Source organism: Uloborus diversus, chromosome 2 (assembly GCF_026930045.1).
Source record: "Uloborus diversus isolate 005 chromosome 2, Udiv.v.3.1, whole genome shotgun sequence".
In the NCBI taxonomy this organism is placed as follows: Eukaryota; Metazoa; Arthropoda; class Arachnida; order Araneae; family Uloboridae; genus Uloborus; species Uloborus diversus.
Genome location: NC_072732.1, coordinates 139442236 through 139469143, shown reverse-complemented (window position 1 = coordinate 139469143; position 26908 = coordinate 139442236). Strand labels below are relative to the sequence as shown.

The 26908-nt window shown below is 33.7% G+C and overlaps 1 protein-coding gene across 3 annotated transcripts in view; it reads right to left on the bottom strand.

The window, feature by feature from the left end:
* Window positions 1-26908, bottom strand: part of LOC129216048 (microtubule-associated tumor suppressor candidate 2 homolog) — a 121570-nt gene that overhangs the window by 47441 nt on the left and 47221 nt on the right. The window contains exon 1 of one of the 3 annotated variants that reach the window (XM_054850194.1): window positions 16461-16563. The exons of the other annotated variants lie outside the window; for them this stretch is intronic. The gene's annotated coding sequence lies outside the window, so the exon portion shown is untranslated. Of the gene's footprint in view, window positions 1-16460; window positions 16564-26908 lie in introns of those variants that run through there. 3 annotated transcript variants of the gene reach the window in all.

The window sequence follows — 26908 nt, the reverse complement described above, 5'->3', positions numbered from 1 at the left end:
TCGTCCTTTAAGAAGGGATTCCTTTGATTTGAGATTTAATGAACACACCCGTTTCCGTTTATACTTTGTTAGCTTTGGTTTATTTAGCTATCGAGAATGTTAGATGCTTTTGATGAGTCTATCCAAGTTGATTTAGAAAGTGGGTACATGAAATTTGTACTAAAAAATTCACATTAAACAAAACGTGTACGCAGTCTATAAAGGAAGTTAAAGTAACAATAATAAAAATGGTAAATAATGTTTATGGCCCATAAAATGAAAGTGTAAGACATTTCGACAATGATAATATCTATGGAGAATAGAAAAAGACATACTTTGATAGATCTTTGGAGATTTAAAGGATAGGATGTAGTGATTTTTTGAAAAAAAAAAATAATATCAACAGAATTTAAATAGTTAAAAATATGCGGAGAACGTTTATAAAGGTCTATTGTGAAAAAAAAATACTGAAGATGTCTATTAGGTGTCAACTAAAAAACTTGGAGAATCTGTTTCGAGTTATGAAGAGTATAAAAAATAGCGAATGTGTCACTAATGTTGAAGGAAAAAAATAAACTGAAATTGTCTATAAAGTTTATGTAGAACAAACTAATAATAAAGAATGTAGATAAATTCATGTAGAATTTAAATTAAAGGGGGGGGGATTGAGCCTGCAGAAAGAATAAAACTTACAAAGAATGTTTGTATTTTAGGTTATATGGCAAAAATAAACAGTGTTTGTGTAGTCAAAGCGTGAAAATATTCTACCAAAAATATAAGTACGTTCCATCGAATATTAAAAATAGAAATTGTTGACAGAGTCTACTAGCACTGCGGGAAGTATAAACATGTCAAGAACTTTACTAGAACTGATATGGGGTGACTTTAAAAAGAAGAAATTTTCAAGAAACTGTGGAGAGTGAAAAAAATAGCGAAGGTTGCCAAACAAGAGTTCTAAAAATTTATGGAGAATAACTACAGGATGAAGTGAACAACACAGAGAACATCTGTATTATCTACAGAGCGTGTAAAATATGTATGGAATGTCTATAGGGGAGAGTGTTGTACCTTAAGGACACTGCTAATTTCTAAGAATCTATTTTTAGCAGCCATGTTTTTGTAATCTCTAATAGTAACCTTCACCATTAAATGGTGCCACAGTAACAATCAGAATCAAATGCTTAAAATTGACGATTTTGTGAGAGAGAGAAAATTTCATGACTCCAAAGTAAATATTTTCCTCACTTTTATTTCCTTTTCTGTCTTTGTACTTGTAAAACTAATAAACTGAATTTTATTTGGTTATCAAAGAGAAGTAGATACTTTAAATATTTTGGTTGTGAGAAAATAATGATAGTGCATCTAGATTGACCATTATTTGGTTCTTTCTTAAACCACGTGGTGATTGTACCTTGGGACAGCGCAACAGATTGTACTTTAGGACATGTTCCAAGGTATAACTTATGCATGGTTCTTAATAATTAAGATATATTTAGGTACATCGAACAATGTTCTAATCTTATGTGGTCTTTTAAACACATTTAATGTTAGATAATAATTCAATATTCATGATTTAATTCACTATCATAAAAAAATTTTTTTTCTCTTTTCTTGCAAAATTGGTTCAAGTATATGAATGTTTCCTGAATCATGAAGACTTTCCCGTAGTATAACAGGATGTGTCCCAAGGTACAATAGGATGTTGTACCTTGGGACAGCTTGGAACTCTTACTTTAAACGGCTGGCAATATTTTATTTTCAAACTGTTTGAATTTTTAAAAATCTCTTGCATAGAAATATGTTAAGGTATTTTAATGTGGCTTTTAGATTTTAATTTTAATTCAAATAATTAACGTTAAAAATTAAAATATGAAAAGTGTCCCAAGGTACAATAATCTCCCCTACATTCTAGGTTATTTTTTAAATATAGAAAGTACTATATAAAACTGCTTACAGACAGGGGCGCCCAATGAGAAGTCATCTCTCAAAAATTTTCCGATTCGGCAAAATTTGTCTGACAATTCTGCAAAAGTATTATCGAAAAAATTTGGAGTTCTATTCGGTAAATCGAGACTTTCTACCCACCCAAAAATTTACGTTTGGGACGTCCATGCTTACAGGCGCGACCCGATGGGAGGTCACCGTGACCTCCCCAAAATTTCCTTATTCGACAAATTTTGTCTGATAATTCTTCAAAATTATCATCATTCGGCAAAATTTTGAGTTGCTTTCGGCAAAATTCTCATGCTTCAAAATTTGAAATTCTATTCGGCAAATTGAGAATTTTCACTCTCCCAACAATTTAAGTTCGGGGCGGCCCCTGTGTGCTTAAGACCTGACTTGATTCATGTACATTGATGATATCGCAAAAAATAACTGAAAAAATAACTCAAGGATTTTTCTAATGTTAATTTTCATATTTGATGCAAAATACGTGGGAAATCACAACTCCAAAATGAGGATTTACTAATGGTACACATGCTTTGATCGTGCTTCAAAAGTAAATTAATAAAATAGGGAAGGTCAGTCTTATGTCAACCCAATAGTTGTCCGATAAATAATGATCGCTTAAAAGCGATGGGCCTACATCACAGTCGGGGACTACATGAAAAAAAATTCATTTTCAGAGTGGTGATAAATCTAAAACTAGAGACACGTTTAAACGGCACTTCATTGGCTATCACCGAGCTAGGAGGTTTAAAGAACCTCATCATTATGCATAATTATGAAAGGCAAGGCCATAATGCTGACATCTACTAAGCTACTGCTACTCCACCTATGTCAACAAAACGAGTAGGAATTAATGGACGCACCAATTAGCATTGCCAGTAAATTTATGGAAGGGAAAAAGTCCGTGGAACATAGTTGCAACAAACTTCCAATATGAAGTGTTAATTTTTTTTTTCGATTTAACAAAATGGAGCAGCTTATGTTTCTAAACTTTTTCCCGTTATTATTATTATTTTATTTCTATATTAGCGCTATCTCACTCAAACAACAGTAAGAATAGAATTTCTCCACAATAAGCTGCGGTGATTGATTATGATTAATAATAACTTTAGTACTTCAACCATAATGTAACTGGTAAAAAAATATGGTAACTGGAGTTAAAATAGTTGCATTCTCAGTCAGTGACTGACAGCAAAGAAAGGATTAGCTGTTTCAAAGAACTGATTGAAATCAATTTTCACTGCAGTGCTCTAATCTGCAATCGTTTTTAACCCCGGCACACCTAAATTATTCCAAGAATTCTGCGGTACACCGCAAAGCAGAAACAGGTGAAAGAAGTTGTGTATTTATTTATTTATTGAGTAAATTTAACATACAGGGTGTTCCGTTTTAACCTGCAAGGCCTCTATTTTCGACACCGTTTGTCATAGATGCATACTTCCTATTACAAAAATGTTCAAAATCAGCTGCAGGGATAAGATATTGAAAGTTGAAGCAAAAATAAAAATGAGTCAAAAAATACAAAATTTAACTTTTTATATGGACCCTAGGTCCCCTTACTTATGTTCAGGGAAATACTCGCCGTTGAAAAATAATTTCAACACAAAAAGTTTGACATAAGTGCGATCAATATTCAGAGATTAAAAAAAAAAAAAAAACGCAGCGTTTTGCGACTTGCACCACTTTACACTCGCCGTCAATAACACCTTTTAGGAGAAAATATAGCAGTTAACAAGGGTTCAAAATCATGTGTGAATAGTGTGTGGTTTTACAAATTGACTGAGGTTTTGTGTGTTCTTGCGTAACATGGCATAACATTTGCATATATTTCTGTATAGCAATGAAAAATATAAATGTACTTTGTTTTTTATTTCGACAACCTGTCATTCTTCTGAAAGGGAGATAATTTCCAAACTTATCTTCTATATGGTCCTTTAAAACTTTGAACTCTAATACCTCCTTCAGTTTTGGTAGCACAAATGTGAATTTTTTTGTGTTAGTAATATCTTTCAATGGAGATTATTTCCCTAAATATAAGTTAGGGGACTAAAGGCCCGTATAAAAAGTTAAATTTTATATTTTTGACTCATTTTTATTTTTGCTTCAAACTTTCAATATCTTAACTCTAAATCTGATTTTGAACATTTTTGCAATTGTAAGTAAACATCTAGGACTAACAGTTGCGAAAATAGAGGTTTTGGAGGTTAAAACGGAACACCCTGTACATTTGGAACTTTCTGATTTACTTTATATTGTAGCACTCAATAAACAGGAGAAACAGACCAGTGAATGAAAACTTCAGCACAATTTAGTTTTCAAAAAAAATTACAGCACCGTTACAAGTTCCTAGTATTTGGCACGTGACGGTAAAAGTATTTAACTGGTACGTAATTAGTTTTACAAGTGGGAAAAGTTTTACGGTTCTGCATCAGGATTTTTTGCATTTTATTTCATACATATTTATATAAAGACGTGAAAACTTCAGCATGAAAAACAAAAAACCGTCAAGAAAAGCAATTTCTCCTACTTGCGGTAGGAATTTTATCGCTCCAGATTTTCAAGTCACCTTAAAGAAAAAGTCTGAGTCAGAAAGTTTCAAAATTTAATAAAAATTATTACATCTGAACTTTCCCGTCTAAAGAAAACAAAGTTCTTTTTTAAAATTACTTATTGAAATGTAACCAATTTTAGCCAAAAAAAAATTGTAAAATTTCAAATAGAATTTTGGGTCACCATAAAAGGAAACCATGGACATGTCGATTTAGATTTTTTTTACGAAAAAGAATAACTAAAGTATAATAAATGTTGCGAATGGATTGTGAAAATATCATCTTTATTGAAAAGTAACATTACCGGTGATAACTAGAAAATTACTGATTTGAGAAACTACGAAGAAATTGTTATGAATCAAAATTTCATACAATATATTTTCTGCATACAATTTCTTTTCCTTTTTTTTGGGGGGGGGGGCTTAAGTGTAATGATATGTTACAACAAACGTAATAAATTAAAGACAAAATTATATTTTCTAAATTTGTTTTGTCAAAAATTGAAAAAACTCGTTACAAGCAAGCACATTACACGTTTGACAGTTCATACTTATTTGCAAATAAACAGAACTAGTTTTTGTAATAATTCCGGACATGACACTGATACGTTAGAAACTTTTATTTAGAAGTTATTGAATTTGAATTGTTCAGGGGAAAAAGCGATAAAAATTTCTAGCTTATGGCATAATAATATAAGATGTTTATCTCTTAAAACAGCTACGAGTTCAACTCAAAAAAACTTTCAAAACTGCTTTAAATTACTAAAAAAATCTTTTTTAGTCCATTAAAAGAGAATTTTACTCCTAAAACCATTCTTTGACTTCCAGTTTGGGTATTTTAAACGAGTTTTCTGGCCTTCTTTGAGCAGGTGACACAGTTTTTTAGGCTAATCGAGTCTATGAAATTTACATTAAGGAAGAAAAAAGAATGAAAACGAGTACTTTGAGAGTTCATTTGTTTCTTACAATTGTTGCAACGATTTTCGAGGTGGAACGTTAAAACCTTGTTAAAGACCGTCGAGATACGAGGATTTTTACAACCTCGCTTTGACTGCAAAATGAGTGCGAATAAGTGACGTTAAAGTCTAAAGTTACACGTTAAAGATTATTTTGTTTTAGTTGTGTTTGTCGTAGCGGGCGTGCAACCAAATGTGCTAAGGGTTGAGGTCAGAATCCCGCCAAAATAGTTTTTGTTATGAGTAGGTTAAAGTAATCAGTGTTAATTTCCATTTCATTTTTAAATAGAAAGAACCGTATAATATTGTGCTTAAAATAAATCTTTATTTGTGCTACTCTTTGTTGAAAGAAAAAAAAAAATCCTTTCACTGGTCCCAAAATGTGGAGAAATTCGTAATTTTTACTTGTTTTTGGATACAATGTCATTTTAGTACGTTCTATGCTAACAATTTTCTTAACTTTGCTTCTTGGTTTGCATTCGGACATTTCATATGCTTTAGAATTTCAATATTTTGACAAAAAGAACACAAAGAATGGCAGAACGGCTTTAAACAGCCGAGAAACCGATTTATCTTGAAAAACAGATGCAGGAAAAAAAAAACTATGTGATTCTTGTAGAAGATATATGATTTTGCTCTGTTTTAACAATAACATATTAAACGGGTTTTCTGAAAAAGAGTAATTTAATCCGGAATATTTTAACATTACCGGTATAGCAATTTTCACAGAGCAACTGAAAACGACATTGGAAATGTGTGAAACGAATGAAACGGACATGTAAAATCGGGGTTCCATTATATAATTCTATAAAAGACTGCAATAAGAATAATATAATGATACAAACAACACTTGTATAAAGAAAATGTAATGGAACAGACACCAAATCAAGTTGGGTGAGAATTACGCTGAGTAAATCGAGTAAACACACTGGAACAAGAGCTGCAATAGGGGCAAATAAGTATGTTACGCACATTGAATGAATTTCAAAACATCATTAGTTTGTTATTCAGCGGTGCCTGTGTACTCTTTAATACACAGTCACCACAAACATAATTGAAATGTTGAATTCTATTTATATTAGATTGAAAAATAAATTGCATCACCACCTTCTCAGTACAAACACGCAAAAGTATTTTAATTGGATTAAAAGGTCATGCATGCGATACAATTATAAATGAGTTTGATTATTAATTTTGAGGGAAAGGGTTATTTGATAGTTAGAGGCAATGAAAGCTAAAAATTTTTCAATTTTGCTTTGTTAGGAACATCTATTCCTATTGTGCTTATTATTTCGCAGACTTCGAAAAAACTTCATTTGGTATTGTTTCTGTTTTTTTAGTTTGCTTTAACGTGGTACAATTTTGAGAAGGTACGCAAATGAATTCGTGTAGAAAAAAGCAACTTTTTGCAGTTTAGAATGCTTTGAAACATTTTTTTTTTGTTCTCAAATTCCATCTCATGTACAATACTAGGTATACAAGTACTTCTGTGGCAAATTTCACGAAGATCCGATGTAAATGATTGATTTGTACACACACAAAAACACGTAAACATCGTTGTTTATACATATAAAGAATATCATATCTAAGAGAGACAACAATAAAAAATAGTCATGACCAACATTCGTACCAGCCTGGCCAGTTTTGTGTACTATAAATCATAAACTCGAAAAGGAAGTCGAACGAAAAAACACCTGAATCCGAGATAGTTAAACAATAAATCAGATCAGTACGGATGTCTCGCATTTTAGACGCATGCACTTATACAGTAGAAATATCGCGACTCGAAACTAACAATATCTATTTTAGAATTCCGAGCGCATCCACGTATGATGCCAGACCAGAAAACATCGTAAATGCAAGATTCATATCTCCCCTTCAAAGTACCTTGTCTCATTGTTTCACACGAGGAAGAAGAACTACCACAATTCAGAAAGATGAATATGACTTCAGTTTTCTCATATGGAGTTACGGCTGTGCGAGCGCTTTGATTGCGGCTTAGGGCAGAAAAAGTGGATTTATTTCGGTCTTAAAGATGGGAATTGCCAACGCGCACGGTATCCGTGATGCAAACATCGAAAATAAAATATTTCGCTGCATAATTCGGGCATCATTGTTGTAGAATCTGCCGCATTAAAGTAATTACACGAAAAAAAAGGGATATCGGAGACGTAATATACAAGGTTTTGTTGTGCCGGGAGGGGTTTGTATGGAAATAAATTCAAATCGGCATGGTTGATAAACATATTTTTGTTTTTTAAACTCGCTAGTTGAAACTGTTATCGCAAATTTGATGAAGAAAAAGAAACACTTTTTCGTTATAGGTACGTTAGGTGGTGCACTTTTAATCTGGACGATTACATTTTCATTTTACTTCAAGTCATTAAAACAATGAAATTTCTCTCAGGTGTTGATTGGTGCTGAAAAACACCGGATCACTGTTCCGGTATTGCTTTTGTGGGAAATGCTTTCCTTAAAAAGAACTCCCTCTCCCCCTTTTTTCCGTGCGTTGAATTTCAGTTTAGCGCTAAAAGTAAAATAGCTGCTATATTTGTCTAAAATTTTTTATGGAATGCCCGATAAAAACCAAAGATATCATCTTTATAAAGAAACGGGCCCTAAAACACTTATTTCAATAAAAAGTATAAAGTATGAAAAAGTTTCGGGAAAAGAGGGCAAGAAGTAAACAAGAAAATGTGTGTGTTTTGCGTTTAAGCTACGAAGAACTAACGCATGTAAAACACGAAACAAATAAATAAAATGTATACACGAATATGCGTACAGAAAAATAATTATGATTATTTTTTTCATTATAGAAGTGTTTCTTAATTTCTTTGAAAAGTGAAACCTTTTTTAATGTCCACTGTTTTCACAATATCACATTCAAGAAAGGCTTACTTGCTCGCAATAGAAACAAAAAATATTCCAAATAATACTCATTATCATCAAAAAAAAAAAAAAAAATTTTAATTAATTTTCATTTTAATAAAAATTTCGTATCCTTGTACTAACACAGTCACAGGTCATACAATGACAATAATTGAGTTTTTAATCCACAATTCATTTTGAAGTCTTCTCTGCTGCTTATTCGGAAAACACTAATTGAACGCCTCATCTACAACTTATTTCAATCGAATTTTTAAATGGCAATTTTTACTTTAAAAAAAGAACCCTTGATAGATTTCCATGGAACTCTGGGATTACACGGAACACAATTTAAGAAAAGCTGCATTATGGAATTAATCGTCAAAATAATCAAAATAACAATTTAATCAAAAAAAGAAGAAATCACGAAACGACCGAACAGCAAAATACAAAATAAACAGAGCTTCTATTATATAAATACAACACTGAAAAGGCAGAGCACTCAAAAAGCATTTATAAGGAGCGGTTGTTCTGTAAATAGCCATTTGACAAATAACGAGCATTACTTCCTGGAAATAACCTCGGAAAGTTATAGAGCCTAACATAACACGCTTTCAATCTATTTTTACATCGCTTATGTCCGGTGCAGCACCAGATGAAATCTTAGAAAATGTTCATATTGAATAGTTGCCGATAATACAAATGGGATTGTTGCCGATAATAAAATCAAAGAAATAACGTAATATTTTTCGAGATTTAAGGCTAAAAAATTTCTTTACTTGAATCCTTATTTTAATGCAGCACAAATAAAAGTCAAATCGATAACAAAGAATTTTTTGCAGACATTTCATATCTGACTTTCTTGAATACTTAATTTGGTTTTAGTGTCACAAAAAACACTAATTTAACGTGGATGTGTGGCATGTAATGTGGATGTGTAACATCAGTATGGTTAATTACTTTTAAGCCGAAACAGTTTAAATCTCAAAAAGATTTATTGTAACAAATACAAAAATATTACGTCCCCCCCCCCTTCTTTTTTACGAAATAAGGGTGATTATCATCAGTAAAATTTTGAACGTTGAACAAGAACAAAAAATTAAGAATAGGAATGAAATATTTGAACTTTACACTTGTATTGTTGTACACGAAATTCGAAACTGAGGAGTTTGTTGGGGGGGGGGGGAGCTCCATGTTGTTCTAAACGTCTTCGAAAACAGTTTTAAAATTTGAAAAAAATATTTCTAATCGAAAAATAGTTAATTTTAATTTAAAATGTGATTGAAATATTTATCGAGTAAAAATAATTTTAAAATTAGAAATGTACATCTACAGACCTAACCTTACAGATATCCTTTTGAGAAAGTTTTTTTTTTCCAGTATTTTATAGGTGTCTCCAAGAATCAAGTGCTTTAACTATTTTTTTAATGGAAATAAACACATATTATTATTTTTAACACAATGTTAATCCTTTAACTTGATCTTTTGTAATCCAAAAAAAGCTTCAGCATCTGAACTATACATAAACGTAGAGAAGATTTCTTTTGTTGCAGTATTTTTTCCCATTTACGTTTACTAACCATGTTTGAAATATCAGCGGATTAGCAAGCAGTTTCCGCGCGATTTGAAAAAGAAAAAGAAACCCAGAAATATCAATAAATAATCAAGATAGAGCAATGAATAAACAACATCTTATGCAACAAATGTGAAACGCGTTTTCCATGAAGAACAATATTGTAATCTACAAGTGATAAATGTCACACAATTGAAAGTTCAAGCGATCTCCCTCAAAGTCGACGGCGGTGAAGCATGCGAAATAGCATCAAGAATAGGAAGTAGATGCATTCACGGTTCAACAATTGTAATTGAACTTGATTAATGCAGAAAGGTCATTTTTTTCTTCTTCATTAAACCGAAGGACAAATTTACTATTTTCAGACATTCTTCTCAAATTGTAAATTGACTGTTCTCTTTCTCTCTCTATGTGTGTGTGTGTATATATATATCCAATAATAGGCAACTAGAAAAATATCTTGGCGACTAGATTCTTTAGAACGAGTATCTTTCAGAAGCCATTTTTCACTAAATTTTCCTTCGAGAGAGTTTGGCGTCTGAATTTTTTTTCGGGCTCCTAAAATTTTACTACATACAAACACACATACATACATATACAGTCGGACCCCCGATTTAATGAATTCATCGGGACCGAAACTTTTTTACGTTAAATCCGAGTTATTCGTAAAATCGGGGTGTGAAAAAAAAAATTAAAAAACTGCACTAACCTTATTTTAAACCTATAATAAGCAACTATGTAAAAATATCCATATTTAGAAAGTGTACACTTTTTATTCAGCATTTCACGACTTATTACACACTAGTTAACTCGAAATTAAAGCAATTACTACTGAGCAATTGATGTTTGACAATTTCCTTGATACTTGACTCGAAATACAGTCGACTCCCGCTACAACGCGATTCGACTTACGCGAAATGGCTATAACGCGAATTTTTCATGAGTAACGAATTTTAGAGATACAGTAAAACCTGTAAAGTTGACCACCTTTATAAGTTGACCACCTGTCTATGTTGACCGCTTTTGTCAGGAACGGAATTAGTCCTATCTTATATAATGAAGGAAAACCTCTGTAACTTGACCACCTCTCTATCTTGACCACCTGTCTATTTTGACCAGTAATGAACACCAAGTTTGGATTGGAGTATTGTAAAAAACCCTTTGTAAGTTGACCACTTGGTTTATTTTTTAAAATTTTATTTAACAAATTATTATTTTTTTGTTATTATTATTTTTTTAAACTTTCCAAGAATATACTTTATGACATAAAATGGCACCTTCATCTAAAGTTTGTGAAGATGGGAAGAAAAAGAAAGGTTCTGATTATAAGAAAAAAAAAGGCAAAGATTCTCGATATGCTTGCACAGCTACAAAACGTCGATCAGGAAGAGATGTTGTTATAAACTGAAACGTTATAAAAGAAAAGGCGAAGCAACTGTATTTAAAAATGTATTAGATAAGCACAACGATCTGAACATGGAGCATAAATCATCACCATCTTCATTTTTTATCTTTTAAATATTGTTACTGTATCTACTGTACCGTACTATTATGGTGCATCATTTTATTATTGCTACATGCTTTGCGTACCGTGTTGTTTTATTTTATGTCTTTCCCTCCCACTGGTTATTCATTTTGTGCATCTTAAAGTATTTCATGTTGAATAATACAGTTTTTTATTTTTTAAGAACAGTGAAAATTTAGTTCTTTATGTAAGAAACTGTATAGTTGAGAAATGCTTCAGAGCAATTCGAGGGATGTTTATAAGTGTCTAAAAGAATTTGGTGTGCTTTAAAAAAATTATATGCATATATTTTTCCACAACGCGAAATTTCGACTTACGCGAGAAGTCATGGAACGCATCCCTCGCGTAAGTCGGGACTCGACTCTAGTTATCTTTCGACTTGATGGAGAGAAGAAAATATTGTGTCACTTGCAGCCTGCTGCATGAGATATGTTTTTACAGTTTCCAGGCTATGTAAAGCATTTGAAAAAGTAACAGTTTTAATGGGAGTATCATTATCGCTTTCTGCATCAAAATCAATATATGTTGGTTGCCTTCTTGCCCGTGAAAAATTTCTGATTCCGAGAAAAGTCTTTTTCTATTTCGGACAATATGGATATAACATTTGGAAAACAATCCACTATTTCCTAACTCAAATTAACAACAAAAAAAATTTTTTTTTCGGCTGTTAAAATAATTTGTTAATTCGGGATTTATTGTTCGGTAAATAGGGGTTTTTGTCTGTATTTTAGTCGGGGATAGAGAAAATTTCGTTAAATCGAGGTTCGTTAAATCTGAGTCCGACTGTATACATAAAATATACATATCCTAAAATTACCGGTCATCAATAAACATTTAAAAATAACTCAAAACATGAGATGGGACACATCGCACCCTGGCAACAAAAGGGACACAACTCAAAAAAAAAAAAAAAATTGAATTTTTACTTCTTACGTTCAAATTATGTTTTTCGCAATCACAAGTGTGTGTCTGTATGTATGTAGGCGTGTGTGTTTATGTGTGTGTAGGGGGGGATGTGTGTTTGTGTGTAGGGTGCATGTGTGTGTAGGCATGTGTTTGTGTCTGTCTGCAGGTATGAGTGTGAGGGTAGTTGAGTGTATGAATGTTGGTGTGTGTGGGGGGGAAATGTGTATGGGTGTGTAGGCATATGTGTTTTTGTCTGTGTGCAGGCATGAGGGTGTGGGTAGTTGTGTGTAGGTGTGTGTGTATGTGTAGTTGTCTGTATGGGTGCGTGTGTGTTTATGTGTTTGAGTGTGTGTATGTGTGTGTGTGTATGTGTGTACGTGTATGTATGTACGCGCGTGTATGTATGCGTGTAAGTACAGGATATGGACGCAACCTAGAGACTGTTTTCGCTGGAGGAGCAGCATCGTGAGGCGGCCGGTCGACGGTGATGCTGCAGAGGGTGCTGGCGAGAAAATAAAATGATGGCACATCAAAACAGTCAAATGAAAGCAATAAGCAATCGTGATTGCTCAAAAACTTTTGGAGAAAATCACTGTTTTACGCAATAGTAGTTTTAAATGATTCAGTCTCAAATATCACCATACGCGCAAAAATTATGATGTGGTGTTGTTGTTGTGATGTAATCTGGTTAATTTTTGATTGTGACAAGGAAGAGTATTAAACTCAGATTTTAAATCAATAGTTAGTTTGTTTTTCCAAAATTGTGAGTTGTGTCACTTTCAATATGTCACTTTGATATTTTGCTATTGAATGAAAGTTTTGTTTAAAGCTCTAACTACTTATTTAAGACGATTATAGAGATTTTCAGATTTTATTTATATATTTATTTATACTTTTATTTTACTTTTCAGCCAGTGTGAAAGTAAAATTTCTGCAAATCATATTCTAAATAAATTGCATTACTGAAAATTTCAAACTTATAAGATGTATTTTGCTCTAATTTAAACCAAGAATGTCATGAGCTTTTTTCAGTAATTTTAGATGAAATATTTCCTTGGGAAAATATCTCACTTCGGAGTAACTCTTGCTAATAAAATAGTGGCAATAATAATACACCACGCAAGTTAAATTTGTCTATGCAAAATGATTCGTGTAGATTAATTTATACGGTTTAATATTACTATTAATTATAAAGGTTAATTACAAAGTTAAGGTCAATTAAGTAATTACAATTCATTTATTAATAATTCAGAATGAAGATCTGATAAATAGTTTGTTTAATTTCAAATGAAAAATTAGTTTTGGAGTAAGATTTTTGTAACACTTTAGAGAGATTTTCTTGCTGAAGCACTTTCTCGTTTTGAAATGTAGATCAATAACGTTTCATTATATTTTCACACAAACAATGAAAAGTGTTCAATAAAACAAACGAGAGAAATTATACGAGGAAAGGGAGATAGAAAAACAAAAATAACAGTGGAACGAAACGAATTACTGTTATTGCACAGAAAATAAGCAATAAAACTTGACTATTACTTTAAACGCGAATCGATGTTCCGCAAGTTAGTTGACATTGATCTTAGAATCGGGTTGGAAAAAAGATATGCATTGTAGACGGCATTTGATAACATTTGTATGAAATAGTGATATACGTATACCGGAAAAAATATATATATACAGGAGGTCCGAAAAGTCTTGAACACATCTTAAAAATTTCTAGAAATGCAACAAATTATCATATGAATATACGGATTGCGCCATAACACTTCACAAGTTAAAAACAATTTTATGACATTGAAAATAAAAGGGAAAAAAGTAATTGTAGATAATCACTGTATTGTCACAGTAAGAAAAACAAACGTCATATGAAGTGTTTAATTATTTTATTAAACAGAAACCAATACCTTTTTCTTATTGAAACAATACAGCAATTACCTATAATGGGGTGGTTTCCATCCGTCAAAAGTACTACATTTAGTCACTGAAATTGATAGGATAAGCAAAAAAAAAATAAATAAATAAATAAATAATAAATGAAATAAAAATAAAATGGAGCGAGAAAAACTTTCATTTTCCCTGACACTTAATTTTTTAATTAATTTTCTTAAATGTCCGATTTTGAAAACAAGGCGTGGTCTTTATGACGTCACAAATTATGTCCTTTGGCGCATATGTATACCGCGTTTCCACGTTATGATAATCAAGAAGCGAATTAAATAATTGCGCTCTACGCTTGCTATCAACCATATTGTTGCCAGTACATGGGAACAAAGAAGCGAATTAAATATTGTGTTCTGCGAATGGCAACAGTGAATGGCATTTCATCATTTGTGGTGTCATCGGCAGAAGCATACGGATTAAGATATTTTTTAAAAATATTAAACTTGGTCAAATTATTTAAAAAATGGTCAGATCCTATGTTTTTAAGCATGTTCTTTCAGAAAAAAAATACTTTTAAAGTTTCGGAAATGATCCCCTTACATTTTCCTCCTTTTTATCCTTTTCAACTTTTTTCAATGATTTTAACATGCTATAATAAAGTTCTTGGATTAAACATAAATTTTTGCCAGACAAGCATTCTACAGAGAAACAAATAATTGATTGTAAGAAAAAAATGTAAGATTTTGCTTAAGGTTATCTAACTTCATTTTCTATATTTAATTTTGGAATACAAAGATGTACTAATTTGAAGATGTCAATTTTATTGTACCTTTTCTTTGAAATACATAGTATTAGTTTAAACAGGTTTCTTTTCTTTTTGGTATTGTTTCTTGCGACGCAATGAAAAAAAAATTGCTATTTTCCCCTAGCAATACTGACACAACTGTGCACAAAAGTGACATATGTCTAATTATTTTTCCAGAACCCGGTGTCTGCTCAAGGAGAAGCAGACTTTTATATTACCAGATATCATTTACCAAATCTTCTGCTAACTTTAATTTGCATTAACTTTCTCGTAAATACTGAATAATATTTTTTTTCTTTTGAACTTTAAAAATAACTGTGTTCTAATTGTAAATACTTCTTGCTGTTTTTAGTTAAAAATAGTTTATCAATGAAAACAAATTTAATATGTTACGAGTACTCGTATATTGGTGTTTAACACTTTAGGTTTTTTACTCTACATACGAAAGACAATAAGTTAGTTTCAAGTATTGGATAATTTATCACTAAAACTATAACAGAAGTTATTTAAGTAAAGCGGGCCAGCTTGCTTCGTGCATGGGGCGCGTTGGTCAACTTTACAAGGTACCCGTTAAAAAATTGGAAAAAGTTTATTCCGCATTTTCAAAAAGATCTAAGATAATGAGAAATGTTTAGTGAAACTTATTGCAAAAAATCGAACTGCTCATTAAATTTTTTGGTGAGAAAAAAATTGAAGTGTAGAAAAAAGATCAACGTGTACCAATTCCCCCTAGCATTTAAAATGCTGAATATTTTTTTTTTCTCTCAAACAAATTAAACTATTACGTATTTCCGCAATGAAAATGAATACAAATATTCGACATAGAAGACGTTTTGTCTTATGTTTCCCAAATATAATCCTCTATTTTCAACCATAGTGTCTTAGTATATTTTTGATATTATATATAAAAATCGATCTATGTCCACTGAAGAAGGTAGTTAAAACAAAGAATTTAGGTTACCTTTTCTACTAACAATAAAGCTGAAAGTCTCTCTCTTTTTTTTTTATCTCTGTGACGCGCATAGCGCCTAGACCGTTCGGCCGTTTTTCATTAAATTTGACACAAAATTAGTTTGTAGCATGGGGGTGTGCACCTCGAAGCGATTTTTTGTAAATTCGATTTTGTTCTTTTTCTATTCCAAATTTCAGAAAATTTTACCGAGCATATTATCATAACGCGGACGGACAAATTACCAAAACGTTGACGAGCAAACTGCCATATGCGACCACGGGCGAGCAAATTAATTTAGCAAATTGAAGAGAAATTCATCATCTATAATTTGTAAATATACAGGCGAACCAAATGACCGTTTAATTTTCTACTATGGGCAAAGCCGTGCGGATACCACAAGTCAAGAAATAAATTGGCTACAAATTCTATATGTGCTTGACTCATACTTTTACTCACCATTAAATTTACTCAAAAGTAACAGGAATAAATTTTAGGGTGTAATACTTTAAAGGAAACTTACTTTTAGGTATGCGTGACTTTTCTGGGCCAATCACATCACTTTTTACATCGGTTGTTTCTATAAAAATCCCAGAATGTTTCAATGGCACTGAAGTCACACGAGCTGGTAAAGAAGAACAGCTGGAATGCAAGCCATTTACCAGAAGCGTTTGAATTTGATTGACAGAAGTAACATCAAGATCAAATGTTTCGTTTAGAGAAGCATCAGATGTCACTGATGGTGTGGTAGAGCTAACAGTATCCACTAAACTGCAAGTAGAAACGTTTGTGTCTGCATCGTAGGTATTGCAAACACTAGCAGGTCGAATACCAGAAATATCCACTGAATCATTCACAGAACCAAATAATTGTGTGGACGTAATCTTTCTACTATTTGTTTCAAGAATGTTTGTCTGCACTTCCGCAGGGCTGGAAGTTTTGAAAGCTACTTGAAAAGTTTGATTAAGCACTGAAAGATTTGTAGAACTCGAAGTTGGCTTTGAACTTACATTACAAGTTGATGAAGATGTTTCTGGAACATTTGTAGTTGAGGTAGTGCTGTTTGCATTTGCTAATGATTCAGAATGTCTTCTGCCAAGAGAATCTCTAGACTTTATACTTACTACAAATTCTGTGGGTCCCGAATTTTCATTTAGAGAGTTTCTACGATTTTGGACACTATTTCTCATGTGTTTAGGCAGGGTACTTTGTATTAATTTAGCGGACACAAATTCGGGTTCTGTACGAGATTTGTTATTTTTCAAATGCGCTGATTTATCAGAAGTAGATTTTATTGCATTTTGATCACTAATGTTGATTTTATCACCAACCGGTAAAACACTTTTTTTAATTTTCACTTTTGAATCAACACAGGAAAACGCTTTGGACTTTGAGTCGTGCATTATTGGAGTTTTGCAAGGTATCATAGAATTTTTATTACGGTTAATCACATTTTTATTTTGGACGAGAGAAGGCACTTTCGACTTCGCAGAGTAATTAATGGAATTTCGAATATTCTTTTCATTAACACAACACTCGAGCTCATTCTTGAAAGTTTGATTCTTTTTACTTTTAGAATGTGGTATGTTATAGTTATTTTCAGATTGCACATTACCACATACAATCAATTTACCTGAGTTTAACTTATTTTTCACTACTTCAGAAGTATCCATCTGAGCCGCTGTAGTTGCAAAATCTTCTAAAGCATCGTTTAGCGTGAAAGGTCGTTGAGTATACTCACTAAGTGAAAAACTTACCTCTTCACCGTGAACATTCGAACGATTAGTATCCTCATTCGAAAGGGAATATTCTACTCTTGAAATATTACTTGGGTTTCCGCTATCAAGTTTGGCAAGAGAGCAAGTAGATTTCTCAAAGCGTTTATCACTGTCAAGATTACTTTCTGGTGCATTATCCAAGTTGAGAAACTCAAGGTCATCCCTGGCTTTACAGCGCTTATAAACAAGGGTATCACAAATCATTCCTGGATTACAGGCACGGCCTGTTATCTCATGGCTGGAGTATATGGCATTGTCAACAGTTCTATTGTAACGCAAGGGGCTGCTGCTTTTCTGAAAATCGGCGGGGACCGTTATGTTGATAATATTCCGAGGATTGGAAACATTGGACAACATCTCGGAAGCAGAGGCAGGTTTTGTGGATTCAACTTCACGCAAACATCTTTCGCGAACCACTTCTACGTTACTGGACTCTGCTATTCCAGGCGTATCGATGCTTCCTCTGTCGCAGAAATCGGAATCATGTCCCGTGACGACTGTTTCAAAGCCCTGGAGGTGTAAAGCCATTGAGGAAAATTCAGGACATCGCTCCTGACACCAATTTTTCCCACGCACCGCGGTATTTTCTCCGTCCTCCTCTCCATTATTCATGGCTGAATCACTGCTATCCGTATCACCAATTATCTCTTCAAGGGGCAAATTATTAGAACACACATCTGAAAATTGAGATGAAACCTCGCTTTTGTTATTTGAAGGAGACACCCTCTGGTGGGCTGATTTTCCCACATTCACTGAAGAGGAATCGTTTTCGGAGGATATTATACATTTCGAATTAGTCTTACAATTGTTTGCTCCGGTAGGATAAAAATATCTTCTCGGAATTTTACTGTTGTCCAGAAAAAAGGAATTCGGATTTCTACATTGCGCTAATTGTTCTAAATAACTTTCCGTGTCGGGGAAAATGTTAGGAAAATTGACGATGTCGGGATAGATGAAAGAATTATTTAAATTCAACAGTGATTTCTGTTTACTTTCAAGTAGCTCACTTAAATTGGCAAGTGCAATATTATTAGTTAATTGTTCGTCGCAGGATAAGATACACTTGGTATCTAAATTACACAAAATATTTTTTCTCATATCCTCTGAGTACAGATCAACAGATAATTTCGACTTAACATCGGAATGTTTTCTTTCAGAATTATTTTCAACAGCTGTCTGAGATGCTGTGCTTTTTTCAAAATCACCGAGAACATTTAAAACTTTTTTTACACTTTGAGTTTCAGAAAGCGAGATGTTTGCACCTTGTGACGATAAATCATCGAGGGAATTTTGTGCACTTTCATTTAAATAATTTTCTAACCTTTTCAACAGTTGAAAATTATAATCAAAAACCTCACTGCGTGTTTTTGAATCGACCTTACCATTGACAGTGGATTCAGAAAATGCATCCGGCTGTTTGGAAATTTTAATATCATTGCACAAATCTGTAGCTATTATCTTACTATAACACTTTTTTTCATTGTCGAATATACATGGAGGTACTGGTGTCCCGTTTGTAATACATTTGTCACCATCAATAGAATCGTCTTTCGAAAAAGACACAGGAATAGTTTTCACACCTACTTCAACATTTACTTTTTGGGAAGGAATAGCAAATTTATTACATTCAGATCGCACAAAATTTGAATTTATGGCGGATATTCCATTGATTGGTTTATTTTCTGATTGTGACAGTACTAAGTTTGAATCAGTGTTTGATATTTCATCGATCGGTTTATCTTCGGTTTGTAGAGGAACTTCATTAGAATTAACATTTAATGTTTCATTGAATGGCTTATCCTCAGATGACAACGGTTCTAAATTTAAATCATTACTTAATGTTTCATTGAACTGTTTGACCTCGGTTTGCAATGGCACTAAATTTGAATCGGTATTGGGTCTTTCAATGAGTGATTTATTCAGGGAAGTCGTGTTTGCATCACGGGTCACTGCACTTACGTTAGATGTTTCAGTCCTACGCACCTTGTTAGAATTAAAATCATGCTCTTCTTGAACATTATGTTCTCCACAAAGATCGCAATCTTTTACAGGGGCATCGAAAGTCACACACACCTCTTGTTTACAATTCACAGAGTCGTCTTCTTTTAAATCCTTGGACTCATCCCCTGAAGTCGACTGAGATGCAACAGGGGAATTAACATCGATTTCAGGCACTAATGAAATAATATGAAATGGCGCAACATTTTCACAATATGAGGTGTCAATTGGATTTCTATTCTTTTGACAATTAATAGCGTGTGGAGTTTCGGAGTACATATCTGGCAATTCCATTTCAGCAATGTTGGATGTTTTATTTGAAACATCGGAGCTTTCATATGAACAAGAATCAAGCACGTAAGACTTTCCAGGCTGTCTGTTTGAGGGAAAATAGTTGGAAGTCGCATCAGAAGACGATTTTACTTTTCTTTCAGGAGCACTGAAGCACGGTTTTTTATCCGGCACTGAATTCTCTCCCAGGGCTGTTCCATTCACCTTGTCATTCATTTCGGTGCTGTTTTCCCTCGGCAGGCGACTGCAAGGTGAAGGCAGTTTATATTCAGAGAACGACACGCTTTTAACTAGCTTCGTCTCGGAGGATGGACATTTCAACTTTCCAAGCGATTCTGAATTTTCCATTCGAAGTTCTTCTAGACAGCGAAGGCTCTTGGAAGTATCCTTCGTGTTCGGAACTGATTGCGAGGAAGAGGAAAAAGCCTGGACATTATCGGAAGGATGCTTTCGAAGATCCGGACTAGAGAACCTGTTGTCCAACGCTTTGCCATCTGAAGATTCGGAGGCACGTTTTTTCTTCCTTTTAGGAAAACTCAACCTGAAGCTGGAGAAAAGGGATATCGTTCTATCGCGATGGCATACTTCGTTGACAGGCTGGCTAGCACAAGTTGCAACAGAGCTGATGGAGGCACAGTCATCCTCGTCTGCTTCAGAGGGTGCTGGAGTCTCTAGGAACACTGGTAGATCACTCTTCGAAGATGGCGGAGCAGAATTGGCTGAGGAATCTGGTCTTTGACGAGATTTCTTCCGGCGAAAGATTCGGAAGATGCTTGGAGAAGAATGTTTATTCTTTTCCTTGGGTGGTTGAATTTCTTCAGGAACGTCTTCGGTACCGTCCTCTTCCCTTCGAGAGGAACTGCCATCTAAGTGGCGATTCCATTTGACGCGCATTGTTTGTTTAGCAGAGCGAATAATTCACTTTTCCCTTTTGTTTATCTAAGCGTAAAGCGAAGACTCATTTGTATGTAATGTCGTTGCACATTTACTCGTGCGTACGGAGAAAACAAAGCTGGTTTGCCTCAGCTTTTTTTTAGATATATCACGGTTTTTTCTCCTTTTCCGTCAACAAATGGTTTGCAAATTTTGGATGAAAAGTTTCCGCACATGCACAGTTATGCTTTTGGAACATATTAGCCTTTTACTTTAGTTTTGAACTGAAAAAAATTCTACAAACTGATGCAACAGATGAAAGTATGGAATATTTTGATGCACATATTAAGTTGCATTAATAAAAACAGATGATTTCAATTGATTTTAAAAAACTCTGCATAAATCAATGGCACTGAACAGTATTTACCGTTTCAGACAAAGTATGAAAGTTCTGCACTGCATTCAGATGTAAAAGCACGTCGTTTTTAATGTTGAACACATGTTGCATCAAATTGTATTTTGCATGGAAAAGTTCTATAGCAAAAGCCGCCAAAGTCACACATCGCCTAATTTAAAGCACTCACGAGTACACAAAAGCGTTAAAAAAAATTCCACCACAGGTATTGCAAATCAATAATCCACTGTATTTCGGAGAGAATACTTGAAAGAACAGTTGTTTTCCAGCTTGAAATTCACAACTAGTGCACAGAGAATCAGCTGTGATCTATATACTTTTTATCCCACAAGGAGTAAGAGCGTGTATTTCCAAAACAAATCACGGCAAAAGTTCTGTTCATACGCTTTCATTGAAAAGCTCCCCAAACACATACGTTCGGCGCGATTTCTTGGAGAGCGAATGCGGTTTTGTCAGCCACGCAACAAGTTTCCACGGAGAGAGAGGCGGCTTTAGTTAGGGCACCAAGGTCAGTAGCGGAAGCAGAGTTCCGTGGCGGGCTTTTACCGGTTCTCCTAATCCACGCGGGGACTCGTGATGTTTTTTAATCGTCTGTTTCTAACGAAGATTCCATCCCTCATCCGCTCGCAGATGCGGGGAGGAGAGACTGAAGCGCCAAATTGGCGAGTGATAACGCAGTAACGCCAATGAGGAAGCGATATGATCAGTGGGCGAAAGTTACTTAGGATTCCGAATGAAAATTACGGCGCCTACGCTGATTTGGTAACATCGTCGCGAAAAATAATTTCGGATTTTCTTTCTTTTTTATGTAAAGCCGAAACAAGTCAAACGCAAATGAAAAATAAAATCATGAAGGTTTATTTTGAAGTTTAAGGGCAAAATGTGGGTTTCAAAATAGTTCTTTGAGTTAATTAAAGGTTTAAAATAACGAATAAGTTTTTTTCTTTTTTTTTTCTTTCTTTTTTTTTTACTCAAATAGATACAAATTTGGTCCTGAAAACTCAATGGGCGGGAAAACAAGTTCAGTAACTCCAATGAACGCGAATTCTATATTGGTAACACGATGACTTGACCATAGACAGAAAAGGATTAAATATTACAGGAATGGAGGAATTTTATGCTTTTATAACAGTAGTAAAGGCAATAAAATAACTCTTAATATCAACAAATAATTTGAAAACTTGATCATAAGATTGTAAAATTCCATTTGAAAACCAGATCATAAGATTGTGAAATTCCATTTGAAAACTAGATCAAAGGAATTTAAAATTCCAATTCAAAACTTAAGCATAAGATCAAGTAACACTCCATGCGCTCAAAACTCAGAGCAATTCAGTTTTTATTCAAAAATATTCACGAATCAAAAGTTAAATAAAAACATTGTAAAATTAAAATAGCACAATTAAAAACAATGGCAAAACTTTACTTTTTGTAAACTCGTTTTCCATTTTTTTTTTGGGGGGGGGGGGGTTTCAAGCTTTCAAAATGTTTGTGTCTTATCGCACAACAGTAAACGCGTCATTTGTAATTAGTAGATGACATAATTAAGGATTCATTTTTAAAGTCCTTCAAGTTTACTAGCAGGAAATAGAATTCTCTTCAGACATTTCTTTTAGAAGGGTTGAATTGAGGCTTAAGATTTATCCATCATTTCATGCGTAAAATTATTTGTTTGCTTTTTAGCGCTTTTTGAAACCCAAACCTGCAGCACAAATGTAATAATAGTTTCAGTGCAGATAATTAATTGCATCTGTTTGATAAAATTTGCCGTAAAAGTTTTTATATACTGTGAATTCAAAAAAAAAAAAAAAAAAAAAAAAAATGCAGACTTTGCAAAGTAGTATCGATTTTCGAAAGGGTAATTTTTTACGCAGATTAATCGGTCTGATCTTCGAACGGACTTAAGATGAGAAAAGTAAACATATAATTTTACATAAAACATGTATATATTGTCTAATTTTCAATTCTAATTACGTAATTTACACGAAAGAATAACAAGCGAATCGTAAATGAGTTTATGAATAAAGTAGCTCTATTTATAAATTTTCCATGAGGATGAGTTTTCTCCATAAAAATTAATTACTTCATTTACACCAAGTTAATCTTGTTCTCAATAATTTCTCTATAAAAATTAATTACTTCAATTACACCAAGTTAATCTTGTTCTCAATAACAACCATGTCACTTTTAATTTAGGCTGGAGCGAACAATATCAAAATTTGGAAAAAGGAATCAGTGCGGGGTGCAAAAGTTGTCCTTTGATCATCACATATGCAAAATTTTTTTTCAATATCAATATCTTCCGGTGCTTCAAGACACTCAAATTCAAGCAAAAAATTGATTTTTATAAAATTGTGTCAAAAATTATATATTTGACCAGGTTAGATGAAGAGATCGAGAATGAAAAAGAAAAAATATAAAAAAGAAAAGTACTAATATTCAGTGTACCGGAGCTCTTTTAATGTAATACAAATGAAATTTTGTTATGCAAAAAAAGAAAGTTTAATTTAAACTGCAAATCATACCGAAATTAAAGAAAAGGAAAAAAAAAACATTTTAACAAAGACGTTGTTTTAAGTAATTTTATATGTAAAACCTAATAAATGTAAATTCTATTAGATATAATAGAACTTTTAAAAGACATGGGGGCCCTAAACCCTGACTGCTTTTGGGCCAGGGCCCAGTTGACCCATGCATAAATTCGGGTCTGGTGGTCTCTTTTAATGTTTAATTCTTAGTCCTTTAAATAAATTTTACACATTGCAAAATGCGATGAAATCAATATTATAACAAAGACAAATGTGTCATAGTTTTCAAACAAAAGCAAGCGTGCAATATATCGACAGCCCTGTTATGTCACCTAGAGACTGCGGTTTCGTCCTAGTAATGGACTCATCACTTTGGAATAGACAATATCCGAGCTGGAGGCAGATGTCATCTCATTGAAGCTAAGAGTGCCAATAAACTGGTAGTTAAAGTAAATTTAGCGAAACAGCTAGAGTCCGCAGCAATGGTACGGTTCAACTCGTCCACTGAATGTCGATTGGCTGTTTGTCAACTGAGGGCTGTTGGCAAAGCAACCCAAATTGTGTTCAATTTAATGGAAAAAAAGTAGTTTTAGGAACAGTTTCAGTAACATGAAACATAATATATTGACTGATCAGAAAAATAAGGGAAATAAGCAGTACATTGGCGACTGTTGCTTTTCTGCGATGTTTCACTGTTTAAAAAGTACCGTATTTTTTCATTCATTTCATAAAGTTCAGAAACGTCACATTTGTATAAAATGGTTTGTTTAGGAAATTTGAGAACATTTTTGACTCTCTTCAACAACACTTATCCAGGATTCAAATGAGAACTTATGGAGCATTTTAATGAGTGGTATTTATGAAAATGGGAAATGTTACAAAAATAAAGATGACCTGTATAAGTCCAAACAATATTCTTGTACGAATGTTCCAAAGGCGTTTTAAAGAAGTTAATGAAGTTTAAGATTTCAAGATTGAGTAAAGTCTTAGAGAAAAGAAGTAATTTCACTGACTAATAACTTAATTTTTGTCATTTAGCTAATGTGACCTTATACTTTTGTCTAACATCATCTTTATGTTAAACGCAAAAACATGTTATTGAGCGTATTAACGCTTAAATGTTCGATGTATTTTTCCGTAACTTATATTAAGTATCCCTATTTTCACATATTTTCTTTACATAAACCGCCAGCACTATTTTGCTTCGATATTTCCTCAGTTTCTTTTCCTGGCTCTATATTTCTGTCCAGCACTCTATTTGAAAGAGCTTTTCCAACTGTTGGTTCCGTTAGGCTCAAGTTTCGAATGAAGAATTACCTAGTTTATAAGAATAAAACCTTCTGAAATTGAAAGTTCCCCCTCAGAACCAATATCGAAATTTCCCGCCCAATTGGATAATCCCCAAAAATAAGAATTGTGTTATTGTCGTTAAACCGTATATTGCTCTTTTTCTTAATTTAAAATTAAAATAACTGCTTGAATGTGAGGCTGCTCTACACATCCCCCAAAGTGCTAATCTTTCCCCCAGATGCTATGTTCTTTTTTTTTTCCCGTCTGGGAAGGCAATTGGGCACTTTAAGACATTTAGGCTAAGAATTTCATTGCTTCGACACTGGGAGTTTAAGTTTCAAATTATAGAGAAAAAGTGAATTTTAAGATTGGTTGATTGGATTATACCAGTGTTATTATAGGATTGAGAAATGGGAAACACATAAATTACGATTTATTTTTTACAGATTATTGAAATCGAAACTTGAAGGGTATTTAAACTGTTTAGGGAAACTTAAAATATATACCAGCGGGTGCAACGTACAACTCTCAAAAGGTATGACTTGCCATGCAGAATGAACACTTCTCATCCCTGTATCGTGAGAATTGTGAGAAATGATTGAGGCATTGTGGGACGTTAAACAATAATGTGGGAGATGGGGAAGTTAGAGTTTCCACCCTTACAACTCAGCCAGTCAAGAACTGCCCTAAGTCTACAATTCCAACGATTGACCAGGAAGAACATATACGATATAAGCGTAAATAAAACCGGGTATATCTTTCATTGCCATCTCTTAGTCGTCTCACATACGGATTGTTGGATATGTCTTGGGCCGTTCGAAGAGATGACGGCGCCCGAATATTTCCGGCCTCCCAAAAAATGTCCGTAGTCGGAAATTATTTCTGACGGTTCGACAAATTTAGTATTGCAATACTGCATTTTTTAAAACTGAAGCTTAACGTGTCTTCTCATTAGATGCAGTTATGTGCGAATACTTGTATTTTATCATCCGGTAACTGAAAATCATCCTCTCCCTAAAAGTTTGAATTTGGAGTACCCCTGTACACCACTCGCGCAATCGAAATGTTCCCCATGGAGATTGGAGGTGAGGATCTTTGGTCATAACAAGTGAGATTTTGTTTGTGTGAGGGGAGGGGAGATATTGGTCAAAACAGAACCACACACGTAGTATATTACCAAATTGAGACAGCAACCTGGCAAAAAACCAAGACGTGTGTGTGGTTCTCCCTCTTTCTGTGTTCTTGGACTACACTCATAGTGTTAGAAGAGATGATAAAAAGCCGTATGAGGCAGGGATGCAAAAGGGATGTGAGTGCCAAAATTAAAAATGTGGAGATAACCAGTGCAAATAGTAGGAGAAACTACCTTTTGTTTGGAGATAAGAGATAGTAGAAGTCTCGGTTGGTACTACTATACAGCATAATTTAGGGGAAAAAATCAATAAAAGCCTATCCAGGATGTTATCTTTAAACGCGTTTTACTTGAAACTTTTAAAAGTCCACTAACACCCCTTTACTTCTCACTGCCTCAAATGTTCTAGACATTCACGTTGCGAATTTCATAGTTTAGAAAAGAATTTGAAGAATAACTTATTTCTCTGCACTTAGAATCACAAGTTCATGTCAATTTCCAGACATTCAGATAGGACTGCACTGCGAAATAATAAAAGAAGGGGGACGATAACAAGCCAAATGTTGTGAAAATGTTCCCTCTCTTCGTGTTCCTCTGCTCCCATCACCTGCCATGGAACCAGTTCTTCGGGTTGTCCGTCACGTCTGCGGATCCAGCCGGCCGACC